Genomic DNA, 15,429 nt, shown 5'->3' with positions numbered 1-15,429 from the left:
ATAAAATTGGGCTATAATCTGTAAGAGCTGACCTTGGGGTGAGATTATAGCATTGTAACACTGACCACAAAGACTACATGCAGTAAAAACCTGAACTTAACTGCGCGTTTATGCGAAAAATGAATGAAAGAATATTTCGGAAAGTATTTTCATCCCCAACCGCTATTATAATTTCAAGAGTGTTGAACTTTTGTGTAGGGGATACCCGAAAAAGTGGGCCACTTCTCGTCAGTTGAGAACGGCTGTACCGATTTGGATAATTCTTTTTTTGAAATGTTCGTCATAACCCAACTTAGTTTTTTATGCAAAGAAAATTTGACCACGCCCACTTCTACGCCCATTTTTTTCAATTTTAATTTTTTCTATAAAAACTGCTGAACTGATTTTCCTCAAATTGTCGGGGAAGGTACAACGGTGGCCCCCGGTGAAAATAGGCTACAAATTTAGTTTCGGATGGGGTGGGGAACTTCCCCTATACCCTATTTCTGAAAAATAATTACGAATGTATCGATTTGGAAATTAATTTGCGAGGCAATTGTGGTTGTGTCACCTTACCTACTTTTTTAAGAGCCAAAGATTTGACCACGCCCACTTTTTAAAATATGTTACATCAAAAAAACTACTGAAGCTATTTTTCCGAAATTAGGGAATGTACAGATATGGCCTTCGGTGGAAATAGGATGCATATTTTCTTGAATTCCGGAGGGGCTGGGTACTTCCCTTTGCTATATTTAAAAAAACGCCACATCTTTATAATAAAAAATCAAATGCCGTCATAACATACTTAGGTTTTTATGGAAAGAAAATTTTACCGCGCCCACTTTTTTTATACCCTTAGCATTTATGCTAACTTCCATACGGGCAAAATATGCCTCATCGAAATAATGACCCCAAACATGTTTGGACGAAATTCGTTTCAGACAATTTGGAGTTGATTTTGCCATGTCCGTCCGTCTGTCTATCTGGCTGGCAGGAGCGCACGATAACTCTCGAACGGATCAAGCGATTTGGTCCAAAATATGGCTTTCGTAATATTTTGTCCAAACTTAGTTTAAGTTCGAAGATGGGTTATATCGGTCCACACCTTCTGGTACCTCCACCACAAAAGTTCGAAAATGTTTGCAAAATTTATTCCCACGATAACTCCTGAAGGCAGTAACCGATTTGGTCCGAAATTTTGCATATCGTAAAATTTCTACCAGACTTAGATTGGGTTTCAATATGGACTTCTTCGGGTACCTCCCACACAAAATTTCGGAAAAGATCAGTTTAGGACCTGCTCTCGAATCGTCTTGATTTTTGTTGTAATAACTTGTAATCACTGCCCTCCATACGACGGTAGAAGTTTAATCAGGGGCAATTTCATACTTCCTGAGAAAATAGCCTGAAAGGTGCAAAAATCTCCCATTGGAGCGCAAGATAACTCTGGAACGGATCTGCCGATTCGGTCCAAAATTGGGTCTTCGTAATATTTTGTCCAAACTTAATTTAAGTTCGATGAGAAGCTATATCGGTCCACTCTTCAGATACCTCCCCCACAAAAGTTCAAAAATGTTCGGAAAAATTGTGCGCACGATAATCTTGAATGGAGTGACCGATTTGGTCCAAACATTACACATCCTAATATGTCTACCAGATATAGATCACGTTTGTCAAGAGTTTACGTCGGCAAAAGTTTTTTCTGAGGCAAGTCCATATTTCTAGAGAAAATAGCCTGAAAGGTACAAAAAAACCCTATGGCACCGTGTGTTGTAGCGCAAGATAACTCTCGAACGGTTCAACCGATTTGGTCCAAAATTTGCTATTCGTCATGTTCTGTCCAAACTTATTTTCAGTTCGAAGATGGGCAATGTCGGTATTTCCCCCAATATTTAAAAAATGTCACTAAAATGGTATGCACAATATATCTTGAACGGGGCAACCAATTTGATCCAAACTTTTGATCTTCTAATATTTTGTTCAAATTTAGTTAAACTTCTAAAATGGTCCCTATCGGTCCTCTCCTTTGGGTATCTCCCCCACAAAAGTTCAACATTTATGTCTAAGTGCAGTTTAGGGTCTGTTCGAAGATCCTGGGGAAATGTATACCGATGCTTGCTGTTCACTGTGGTCTTGTTTACAGCGATATTATGTTTTCCGTTGACAAGCTCATGCTTCCTGGCATAGTGGTCCAAAATTTATACGATGACCCACTGAAATGATTAGTGGGCGCAATATCTATCGAGAAGACATGACTCCCAAAATAAGATCCACGACATAGTCCATTATGAAAATGGACTATGTCGGTCCGTTCCTTCAAGTACCTCCTCCGCAACAAATTTGAACTTCACTCATAACCCGCATTTTGTCGGTAAGTTCAAATGTCCAAAAAGGGCCACACAATTCTGAAAATACCCTAAATACATTCTATCTGTCCCTAGATGAAAGTTTCAATTCACATAAGCTGAGGGTATATCTCTGTCGGCAAAGCAGACTGATACTGTTTTACTTGTTCCATTTTGTTGTAATCACGCTACAGGTCGAAATTTTGATCAGGCATCACGAACTTCTTGGGAGTAATGGCGGTCTCAGAGAAGAAAAAGCCTATTAATTTTGGTGATGGTCTATGTGAAGAGCATTCAACGTTTTATTCATACGGGAATAACTCCTCTTATAGTAGGGGTATTCCAAAGAGAAACCCGATGGAAGAAGAAAAAAACACCTCTACATTGATGCAAAATAGGATGGCATAAGTGGTCAAACACCAGAGATATCGCAATATTCGATCATTTTTTTTTATTCGCGCTACATGTCGCAATTTTTATCGGTCCGTCACGACATTTTGTTGGTTATTGGAGGTCCCACACAGAAAAAAAACCGGCGATAAAAAAAAATTATCATATTGACGAAATTCGATAAATTTATTTGATCACAAAGTAAAAATACAACTGATAAAATATTTCACACATTGACTAAAATATTTATCGATTTATTTTATTGAACTGATAAAATGGAATATGTGGAATATTTTGATAAATATTTTTGTCAATATGTGAAATATTTTATCAGTTATATTTTTACTTTGTGATCAAATAATTTTATCGAATTTTGTCAATATGACAATTTTTTTATCGCCGGAAAATCGATAAATTTTTGATTGAATCTTTGAATTTTTTCATCAAATGGCTAACATTTTTTTCTGTGCAGAGTGAAGAAGCCTATTGAGTTTGGTGATGGTCGGATAATATTCCGGGGTCAGAATAGCAAAAAACTTATGTGGAGAAAAATTCAAAGTTTTATTCTTATGCGAATCTCTCCGCTTCTAGAAGGAACATTCCAAAAGGAAAATCCGTCAAAGGGAGAAGAAAATATATCCTTTACATTGATGCAAAGTTGGTAAGCGTAAACAATGGAGATTGCAAAAGCCGGTAATGCTTCAATTTTTTCCACTTTTTTTTTGTAATTACTAGACAGCGGAATTTTATGCAACCCCTATTTTGATCCGATTAATGTCAAATTTTGGGGCTTGGCTTCTGATTAAATTGCAATCGAAACATATCACATATGCAAAAATATGCAAAAAGAATAAATTATACATACTGCAAATATTATTTTTTGCATATGCAAAATTTATGCATTTTACATATTTTCGTATGCAACAAATATTTCAATAATATCTTCAAAAATGTTTAAGTGTACATTTTTTTCTGTTTAAAATTCTCTTTAGACAAGTCAATAAAAACCCGAAAATCGGGAGGTATCGTTCTATGGGGGCTATTTGAAGGCCTTGACCTATACCGACAATTTTCAGGTCTAAGGTTTTATACCCCCAACTAAGACTTAATACCAAATTTCAGCTATTTCGGAGGGCTCAATATCCATACACAGCCTTCAAAATACAGAAAATCCGGAGGTACTGTTATATGGGAGCTATATGAAGACGTGGACCTATACCGACAAATTTGGTGGAAATCAGGTGGGCAGTTTTATACCCCCAAAGAAGATTAAATACCAAATTTCAGTCATTTCGGTGGGATATTGAGGCCGCAACCTTAAAAATACCGAAAATCGGGAGGTACCGTTCTATGGGGGCTATATGAAGACGTGGACTTATACCGACAAATTTCAGGTCTAAGGTTTTATACCCCCCAACGAAGAATTAATACCAAATTTCAGTCATTTCGGTGGGATAGTGAGGCCGCAACCCTCAAAATAGAAAAAATCGGGAGGTACCGTCCTATGGGGGCTATATAAAGACGTGGACCTATACCGACAAAGTTTAGGTGTAAAGTTGTATACCCCCAACGAAGATTAAATACCAAATTTCAGTCATTTCGGTGGAATAATGAGGGCGCAACCTTCAAAATACCGAAAATCGGGAGGTACCGTTCTATGGGGGCTATATGAAGACGTGGACCTATACCGACAAATTTCAGGTCTAAGGTTTTATACCCCCAACGAAGACTTCATACCAAATTTCAGCCATTCCGGAGAGCTCAAAATCCCTCCACAACCTTCAAAATACCGAAAATCGGGAGGTACTGTTCTATGGGAGCTATATGAAGACGTGGACCTATACCGACAAATTTCAGGACTAGGACGAGGACTAAATACCAAATTTCTACACCTTTTTCAGATGCAATTCGAATTATTTTAATTGTAATTCGAGAATTCTATTTGTAATTCGTAACATTCCATTTGTAATTCGTAATATTCCATTTGTAATTCGAATTATTCCATTTGTAATTCCAATTATTTCATTTGAAATTCGAATTATTCCATTTGTAATTCGAATTATTCCATTTGTAATTCGAATTATTCCATTTGTAATTCGAATTATTCCATTTGAAATTCGAATTACTCCATTTGTAATTCGAATTATTCCATTTGTAATTCGAAGGATTTCATTTGTAATTTCAAATAAAATAATTCGAATTACAAATGGAATAATTCGAATTTCAAATGGAATAATTGGAATTACAAATGGAATAATTCGAATTTCAAATGGGGTAATTTGAATTACAAATGGAATAATTCGTATTACAAATGGAATAATTCGAATTACAAATGGAATAATTCGAATTACAAATGGAATATTACGAATTACAAATGGAATGTTACGAATTACAAATAGAATTCTCGAATTACAAATGAAATGTTACGTATTACAACTAAAATGTTTCGAATTACATCTTTAAAAAGTGTAATAGAGATATTCCACAAGGAACTCCCGTCAATGGAAGAAGAAAAGGTCACCTATAATTATGCAAGATAGGTTGGTGTTCATCCCAATTTTCCATTTTTTATATAAACTGTTTGGTAGCTATACCAATCTTAATATTTTGAAGTTTTTATTTTAATCTCAAATACTTCTGCTTCTATTTGGTGTATTAAAGATATTTAAAATGCTAATCAAGAAGACCAGGGCCCTATTCCACGAAACAATTTATCAACTTTTCAAATATTGCTAAGTGCAAAGCAATATTTTTGATAATTCGCAAATCTTTGCGTTCCACAGAACCCTTATTTTTGATAAGTGATAAGTTGCTAATAACACTGTTCCACAAATTGAAACTCAAGGTCTGTGCGGTGGAAAATTCCTTTTGGAGATGAAAGCCCTTAGTGAGTATATTAAGAACCCAAAAGGAAATTTTCCCCATAGGTCAAGTTTCTGAGATATCGCGCGATGAATTTTTTGAATTTCGCCTATGATGCTTGAGAAAATAGCTTTATATCTCTGTTTGCCGTTATTGTAGCTTCGTTTTGAGATTACATGTCTTCAGTCAAATCGAATGGCGAATCTTTTTGTATAACATTTCATTCTTCTAACTCAATTCCTTTCATGTCCTTTTCGTCCTTTCTTTCTTGAACCGTAGTAAAAGTACCACAAGATGAGATTTTACAGCATCCAAATATTCCACAAAAATGTTGCTCAGAGAATTTTAGGTACGGTTCTCATTGACAACTAATCGATATTGTCACGTTTTCATTGTCTTTTTTGACATTTACCCGGTTTTTGTTCAGAAAAAAACCTATGTTTTGTTTTTCTGTATATTCGTTATTTGTTATGTATTGGTAGGTAGACATACCCATTGGTTATCGCTTATATTGACATCTGGGATGTATCTGCAATATATTTACCATATATAGCTCCCGATATGCTGAACACGTTGATGACAAATTTTCTTGGAAAATAGATCCGGTTATCTAATATTTTGAACCGGATATAGCGATATAAAACCCGGATTTTGTACCGATTTTAAGTAACCGATTAAGCTTATATGTATACCATTAGAAAGTTAATAAAATTGCCAATCAGGGAAAATAATTTTTTTGACAGCATCTTACCTGAGTTCGGTGCTAAAACAAAAAACCCGTATTCTTGAACCGTTTTTAAGGAAAAATATCACTGCGCGTAAATATGAAGATAAAAGCTTGGTGGGTGAAATATTCTTTTTGCCGATTAAAGTCGATGAAGTTAATATTATGAACCCGGAAGGACAGTTATGTCATAGGTCAAACTTCTATTCTTCTATCTATTTTCCAAGAAAATTTGTCATCAACGTGTTCAGCATATCGGGAGCTATATATGGTAAATATATTGCAGATACATCCCAGATGTCAATATAAGCGATAACCAATGGGTATGTCTACCTACCAATACATAACAAATAACGAATATACAGAAAAACAAAACATAGGTTTTTTCTGAACAAAAACCGGGTAAATGTCAAAAAAGACAATGAAAACGTGACAATATCGATTAGTTGTCAATGAGAACCGTACCTAAAATTCTCTCAGCAACATTTTTGTGGAATATTTGGACGCTGAAAAAACTCTCTTTTTGGTACTTTTACTACGGTTCAAGAAAGAAAGGACGAAAAGGACATGAAAGGAATTGAGTTAGAAGAATGAAATGTTATACAAAAAGATTCGCCATTCAATTTGACTGAAGACATGTAATCTCAAAACGAAGCTACAATAACGGCAAACAGAGATATAAAGCTATTTTCTCAAGCATCATAGGCGAAAATTCAAAAAATTCATCGCGCGATATCTCAGAAACTTGACCTATGAGGAAAATTTCCTTTTGGGTTCTTAATATACTCACTAAGGGCTTTCATCTCCAAAAGGAATTTTCCACCGCACAGAAACCTTGTTGCACAGTGTAATAAGTTGAGTTTGCTAAGTTTTCAAAAAAATGTTGATCTCATTTTGATTTCTTTCCACAAACGTTCCCTTCCGCTAAGTGAAAAGTTGTAACTGCACAGTGTATTTTGCTAAGATTTTGCAAAAAAAAAAAAATTGTTCTCTTTCGTTCCACAGAAAACTTTGCATTTTGGTTTTGCAGACCAAATATTGATAAGTTTGCCTAAAATTTGCGGGGTAAACGTTCTCTTTGCTAGTGTACATTGTTAAAACAAGTAAAGGTTTTAAAACGTTTCGACGGGAGATTTTGCTCGGAAATAGGGAAAACATGGTAATGACAAGAAATTATAAGGATCGAATTACTTTTTTCCGAACTTCCACACTTCAAACCAAAATTAGCGTGGATTTTTTAAAGATTTTTAAAAGCAACCAAAAGGACAATAGGCTTAGATATTTTAATGATTTTTAGGAGTTACCAAAAAGGACAAAAGGCGTGGATTTTTGAAAGATTTTTAGGGGCAACCAAAGAAGACAATCGGCGTGGTTTTTTTTTTAAAGATTTTTAGGAATTACCAAAAAGGACAATAGGCGTCGATTTTTTAAAGATGTTTAGGGGCAACCAAAGAAGACAATAGGCGTCGATTTTTTAAAGATTTTTAGGAAATTAAAAGGATCGAATTACTTTTTTCCGAACTCTCAACCTTCAAACCAAGCACCCACTCCGAATTGCAACCCTCCGAACTTCCACCCTGGCAACAACCCCATTCCGAACTTCCAACCACCCAATTCCGAACTTCCAACGTCAGAACCACCCCATTCCGAACTTTCACCCTCTGAACCACTCCCTCTGAACTTCCAAACCCCGAACCATCATACAAATCGATGTTTCTCGATTTTACACTTAGCCTAAACTATTTGAGAGTATATTTTTATTTTATTTAATTTTATTTCACTTCATTTTATTTTATTTTTTTATTTTATTTTGTTTTATTTTATTTTATTTCATGTTATTTTACTTTTTTTATTTTGTTTTACTTTTTTCAATTTAATTTAATTTTATTTCAAATTATTTTATATCACTTCATTATACCCTACACCACTATGTGGTAAGGGGTATTATGTGTTAGTGCATTTGTATGTAACATACAAAAGAAAGCGAGATAGACCCATAGTTCCTTCTAGGGATATACATAGAATCACTTTCTGAGTCGATTTATGCATGTCCGTCCGTCCGTTCGCAACATACAGGTCGCATTTGTTGACCGATTTCGCTGAAATTTGGGGAATACCATTTTTTTAGCCGTCGGAAGATCAAGTTCGAAGATGGGCTATATCGGTCCAAGTTTTGGTATAGCCGCCATATAACGGTACCTCCCGATTTAAGGTATTTTAAGGATCTTAGCCTCATTTGTTGCCCAAACCAGCTGAAATTTTACATTTGAGGATCCCAATGGCCGCGAAATTGCTCCACTAAAAATTGTCAAGATAGGTCCACGGTTCGGTATAGTCCCCATATAACGATACCTCCCTATTTAAGGTATTTTATAGATCTTAGCCACATTTTTTGCCCAAACTAGCTGAAATTTTACATTTGAGGTTCTAAATGGCCGCGAAATTGCTCCACTAAAAATTGTCAAGATAGGTCCACGGTTCGGTATAGTCCCCATATAACGATACCTCCCGATTTAAGGTATTTTAGGGATCTTAGCCACATATTTTGCTTGAACTAGCTGAAATTTTACACATGTGGTTCCCAGTGGCCACGAAATTTCGCCACATAAAATTGTTAAGATAGGTCCATGTTTTTTTGTAGCCCCCATATAACGGTACCTCCCGATTTTAGGTATTTTAACGATTTTCCCCAAATATGGCTCCAATTTGCGTATTGGGATGTATACTAATTATTCCATTTTTACATATTTCGACTGGTGTAGGGTATTACATAGTCGGCCCCGCCCGACTTTGGTCTTTTCCTACTGGTTTTCAATTTAATTTAGTTTTATTTCAATTTATTTTATTTTATTTCACTTCGTTTTATTTTATTTTACTTTACTTTATTTTATTTTGTTTTACTTTATTTTATTTTATTTTGTTTTATTTTATTTTATTTTATTTTATTTTATTTTATTTTATTTTATTTTATTTTATTTTATTTTATTTTATTTTATTTTATTTTATTTTATTTTATTTTATTTTATTTTATTTTATTTTATTTTATTTTATTTTATTTTATTTTATTTTATTTTATTTTATTTTATTTTATTTTATTTTATTTTATTTTATTTTATTTTATTTTATTTTATTTTATTTTATTTTATTTTATTTTATTTTATTTTATTTTATTTTATTTTGTTTTATTTTATTTCATTTAATTTTATTTTATTTTATTTTATTTTTTTATTTTATTTTATTTTATTTTATTTTATTTTAATTTATTTTATCTTACTTTACTTACTTTTTCTTTTATTTCATTTTATTTTATTTTTTCACTTTATTTTATTTCATTTTATTTTATCAGTTTTACTTTATTTTATTTTGTTTTACTTATTCATTTTATTTCATTTTATTTTGTTTCATTTTATTTTGTTTTACTTTATTTTATTTTGTTTTATTTTATCTTATATTGTTTCATTTAATTTAATTATACCCTACACCACTATGTGGTAAGGGGTATTATGTCTTTGTGCATTTGTATGTAACGTGCAAGAGGAAGCGAGATAGACATATAGTTCCTTTGAGGGATATACATAGAATCACTTTCTGAGTCGATTTATGCATGTCCGTCCGTCTGTCCATGTATTTTTGTTCGCAGCCTACAGGTCGCATTTATTATCCAATTAGGCTAAAAATTAGGAAAGGTCATTTTTTCGCCATAAGAGGAACCCTATTGATTTTGGTGCAAATCGGTTCAGATTTAGATATAGCTCCCATATATATGTTCGTCCGATTTTAGGTATTTGATGCACCAAACACGCTGTAACTCTCCAATTTTGATAAAATTTGGAATTCATGACGGAATTAGGTCGATAGATAAATGTGCCAAACTATATCGAAATCGGTTCAGATTTGGATATAGCTTCCATATATATGTTCGTCCGATTTTAGGTATTTGATGCACCAAACACGCTGTTACTCTACAATTTTGATGGAATTTGGAATTCATGACGGAATTAGGTCTATAGATAAATGTGCCAAACTATATCGAAATCGGTTCAGATTTGGATATAGCTCCCTTATATATGTTCGTCCGATTTTAGGTATTTGATGCACCAAACACGCTGTATCTTGATGAAATTTGGAATTCATGACGGAATTAGGTCGATAGATAAATGTCATTAAATAGTCATTAAACTAAGTTTTTGCGTATTAGGAAGTATATTAATTATTCCATTTTTACATATTTTGACTGGTGTAGGGTATCACATAGTCGGCCCCGCCTGACTTTGGTCTTTTCCTTACTGGTTTTTGTTTGTTTTGTTTATTTTTACAAAGACATAAAGTAATAAAGACCTGACAAAATGCATGCAACAAAAAAATGTTTACGAAACATTGTATAGAAACATTACCCTTAACAGGTTGCAGTTAATTCAAAATCGCAACCAAGGAGGCACATTTCATGTAATGGTATCAGAAACGAAATTTATGAATTCAAGGATCTATTCAAGAATAATTCCATGTCAATTGGATCGGTAAATTCGGTTAAATACGTAAAAATGTATAAAAGAAAAAAATGTTATATCACCATATCGTAACATAACATTATGTTAAATTCAAAAGCCATTCACTGAAGAATGATAGCAAAAGAAATGTCTTATCTTGTTGTATTTATGTCTTTGATTTTTATTTGATTTCACTTCGTTTTATTTTATTTTATTATACCCTCCACCATAGGATGGGGGTATATTAAGTTTGTCCCTACGTTTGTAACTACTCGAAATAATCATTGTAGACCCCACAAAGTATATATATCCTTGATCAGCGTGCAATTCTACATCGATATAGCCATGTCCGTCCGTCTGTCCGTCTGTCCGTCTGTGGAAATCACTCTAGCGTCCGAACGGATTGACGTAGGTTGATGGAATTTTGGGAAAATATGTTATATTTATGTAGGACTTTTGGTATTGAAAGGGGGCTATGTAGGTCCACGCTTTCGTATAGCCCCCATACAAAATGACGCGTGACGCGTCGTCGTTTTAAGGAATTTTTAAGATATTTGGCCCATTTTACCACCGAATTGGTTGTAATTTGGTATTTTGTTTCTTCAGAGGCCAGAAAACATTCCTACCAAAGTTGGGTTATATAGGTCCACGTTTTTGTATAGTCCCCACATAAGACCCCTTATAAAGTACGCGTCATTTTAATATATTTTGAATGTATTAGACCCATTTGACCAAAGAATCGGTTGTAACTTTGTATTTTGTGTTTCCAGAGGCTAAGAAACATTTCTACCATAAAATGTTTATATAGGTCCACGTGTTGATATAGCCCCCATAATACAATATCTCCCGATTTTCGATATTTTAAACGTTTTAGCCTCATTATCACACCGATATGGCTGAAACTTGGTATTTAGTCTTCTTTAGGCGTATAAAACTTTCCCCCAGAAATTTGTAGGTATAGGTCCACGCCATCATATAGCCCCCATAGAACGGTACCTTCCGAATTTCGGTATTTTTAAGGTTGTGGCCACATTAATCCACCGAAATGGCTGAAATTTGTGGTGGAGGGTATAAAAAGTTCGGCCCTACCGAACTTAACGCTTTTCTTACTTGTTTTTTTTTCACTTTAGGTATTTTATTTTATTGCGTTTTATTTTATCTGTTTTACCAAATTTTATTTTGTTTTACTTTATTTTAGCTTTGTTCCAGAACTAAAAAGTTTTTACAATTTTTACGACTTTTACACATTTTACCCGAAAAACCGTTGAGCAAAAATGGCGCTCTCTTTAAAAACTTTTTACTCGACAAATTTGAGCGTGTAAGAAATAGTAACATGGTTGCCGGCGCATGATTGGCTGATACGCCGACTTTGACATTTGTTCCAGTTTTTTTTACGTATTTTCCATTTTTCCGATCTCGAACTATTTCAAAAAACTTTTGTGGGAGAACAATTTTTTTACAGTTCTCTCTTTTACGAGTTTTACTATTAAAAAGTACCGGAACGAAGCTTTTATTTTATTTTATTTTATTTCACTTCATTTTATTTTATTTCATTTATTTTTTTATTTATAATTTATCATTGCTAAGTAAAAATAATAGTTTTGTTCCACAACTAAAAAGTTTTTACAATTTTTACGACTTTTACACATTTTACCCGAAAAACCGTTGCCGTACACAAAAAAGTTGTAAAATGTTCACTTCTCTTTGAACAAAAATGGCGCTGAATGGCGCTCTCTTTAAAAACTTTTTACTCAACAAATTTGAGCGTGTAAAAAATAGTAACATGGTTGCCGGCGCATGATTGGCTGATACGCCGACTTTGACATTTGTTCCAGTTTTTTTTGACGTATTTTCCATTTTTCCGTTGCCGAACTATTTCAAAAAACTTTGTGTGAGAAAAATTTTTGTACAGTTCTCTATTTTACGAGTTTTACTATTAAAAAGTAGGGGAACGAAGCTAATGAAAAAGATGATAAAATGTTCTGTGGAACAAATAGCATCCACACTTTGCAAGAGGACTGAGAGACTTAGCAAGATGGCGGAAAAATTAAGAAAGAGAGCACAACAACTTTGCAAAAGAGAACGGTTTAAAAAAAATGTTGCTAAGTGCAAAGAGAAATTGAAAAGTTGTTTTCGTGGAACAAAAAAATATCACTTCTCTAAATAAATACTATTTGATAAGTGCAAAGTGAAAAGCGATAAGTTGTTTCGTGGAATAGGGACCAGCACAGTAGTCAAATATAAAATTAATTATAAATTATTTTGGTTCAGTTCGCCCTAAGTCATTTGGTATAAAAGCCAGATAGATACAAGAAATATTTATCAGTGAAAAGCTTATGCATAGGGGTAGTGTTATAGGGTATCACATAGTCGGCCCCGTCCTAAGTATAGTCACTTGTTATTTTTATTAGGCTCATTTTTGATCGTATAAAAGTGTATATAACCTCGTTAGTCAAAAGGCTGGTGTTATAATGTCAGTATAATTTTATATTTTTTAATCGAATCTTTTTCAAAAAAAAAAAAAAATAAATAATTTGCACAATTTTTCACCACATTTTACCCATTATGCATGCCACACACAAAGCGTCAAGTGTTTATTGACAAGCGTTAAAAGCACGTGTCAGTTTATAAGCTTAAGTTCAGTTTAAAAACAAAAAACAATATTTAAACATTAATGATATAACAATAAAATGTCAATAATTGTCGTAATATTGTCAACATATATTTGAGCAGACATTAGATTTTCAAGAATATTCAATATATAAAATAAAAAAGGAAATAAAAATGAATACTATACCAACAACACACACCATAAATAAAACATTGTATTGCACTAAAAACAAACTATAATAAACGCTTTTTTAAACGCGCACTCCACGCCACAATAATATTTATTATTCTTTGAAAATATCATTAATTTTCCACGTTTCAGAAAAATATTCAAATTATTTACATCAAGTGTTTATTTTGATTTGTTCTTCTTCTTTTTTTGTTATTTTTCTATTTGTATTTGGTTATTTTTAGTTAATGGCGAATTTTCCGTAATTAATTTCAGTTTTTTTATTTTATTTTGGTTTTTTGTGTTTTTTGTCACACACATTCAATGCTTGTTTTCCTTCGTTTCATTTATTTTTTGCATGTTTTTCATGGGTTTGAATTTGTCGCCGCGTATTTTTGGCTTGTCGATTTTTCCGTTCAGAATTGTATTCTTTGCGTTTTTTTGCACTAGTGATGATGGCACAACGAATGTTTGTTTATTACTGATCGTTATCGGCATTTGTTATTGTTGTTTAGTGCATTCGATATACTGTTGTTGTTGCTGTCATTTTTTGGGAGAAGATCTTGTTGGAGATACATCCAATTATCTCTTTGCCAATGTATTCATTATATGCACTTTGAGCATTTTTCTCATTATTAGATGCATATTTTCGTTAGTGTTTTTGTGGGTTTTCCGATTTTCATTCTCCCATTGTTTGTTGAAAATTCGTGTCGCTAAAATTTTAGTTGACACTTGTTTTGTTTTATTTCGATTTTTTTAAAATTTTATTGTTCAGTTAAGAGGCGATGATGGCCGTTGTCGTACAATAGCCGTGCATGCGATAAATTTTCTCACGTCTCGCCATATTTTCACTCACTATCACAATAATGGATGAAATGGATTCTCATTTCAATTTGTGTATTCTTCTTCTAAATTGCCTTGATTTATTGCATGTTTAGAGAGATTGTATGGCGCCAGATTTTTATCTACATTTATTGAACTTAATTATTTCGTCGAAAAGAATGCGAATCAATTAAGGACTGTCCGAACAGTGTGACTGATGAAATGGACATACATTCTTTTGCCTTGCCAGTGGGCCTTAATTTTTTCACTAAACCCTTTTATTTAGTGGGTTTTAGTATAAGTCACACATACATACATACATACATACATACATATGTACTATTTATATACATACGTACCAATTATAGCTTTGTTCCAGAACAAAAAAGTTTTTACAATTTTTACCACTTTTACACATTTTACCCGAAAAAAGCGTTCCCGTACAAAAAAAAAGTTGTAAAATGGCGCTGAATGACGCTCTCTACAAAAACTTTTTACACTACAAATTTGGGCGAGTAAAAAATAGTAACATGGTTGCCGGTGTCTGATTGGTTGATACGCCGACTTTGACATTTGTTTCCATTTTTTTTTTGACGTATTTTCCATTTTTCCGTTCTCGAACTATTTAAAAAAAATTTGGTGTGAGAAAAATTGTTTTACAGTTCCCTCTTTTACGAGTTTTACTATTAAAACGTACGGGAACGAACCTTATATATGATGATGACTGGTCTCATTTTGCACTATTTTCATTTGTCTTGCATTCGAATGTGACGTAAACATCACGAAAAGCAATACGTATTAATTGGTCTGTTCCTTTACTTTTAAAAATGGTAACAGTGGCAAAAATGGTAAAAGTGGTGAACTGGTCTCATATAAATTGTATGCTTTTTAAAGTAAGGGAACACTTTGCAGGTTAAAAATGGTAAGAAATGGTAACCTCAGGCACGTAAAGGAACAGAGCTAATATTTATAAACATTTTTAAGGATTCTTTAACTAATAGCACAAATAGCTGACCTTGATCTTTTAGAACAACACAAACT

At 33.2% G+C, this 15,429-nt stretch overlaps 1 protein-coding gene across 6 annotated transcripts in view; it reads right to left on the bottom strand.

Moving 5' to 3' along the window:
- Positions 1–14,431, bottom strand: part of LOC141401375 (low-density lipoprotein receptor-like) — a 652,355-nt gene extending 637,924 nt beyond the window's left edge. For 3 of the 6 annotated variants that reach the window (XM_073981680.1, XM_073981587.1, XM_073981657.1), the window contains exon 1: positions 13,598–14,431. The gene's annotated coding sequence lies outside the window, so the exon portion shown is untranslated. Of the gene's footprint in view, positions 1–13,584 lie in introns of all 6 variants that reach the window. The other 3 variants (XM_073981625.1, XM_073981578.1, XM_073981660.1) reach the window with 1 other exon arrangement.
- Between the last annotated feature and the right edge of the window lie 998 nt (positions 14,432–15,429).

The sequence above is a fragment of the Musca autumnalis genome, unplaced genomic scaffold (genome assembly GCF_047663935.1).
Source record: "Musca autumnalis isolate F117 unplaced genomic scaffold, ASM4766393v1 scaffold_1, whole genome shotgun sequence".
Lineage (NCBI taxonomy): Eukaryota > Metazoa > Arthropoda > Insecta > Diptera > Muscidae > Musca > Musca autumnalis.
The sequence above is the reverse complement of the archived record's forward strand: the minus strand, read 5'-3'. Positions and strand labels throughout refer to the sequence as shown.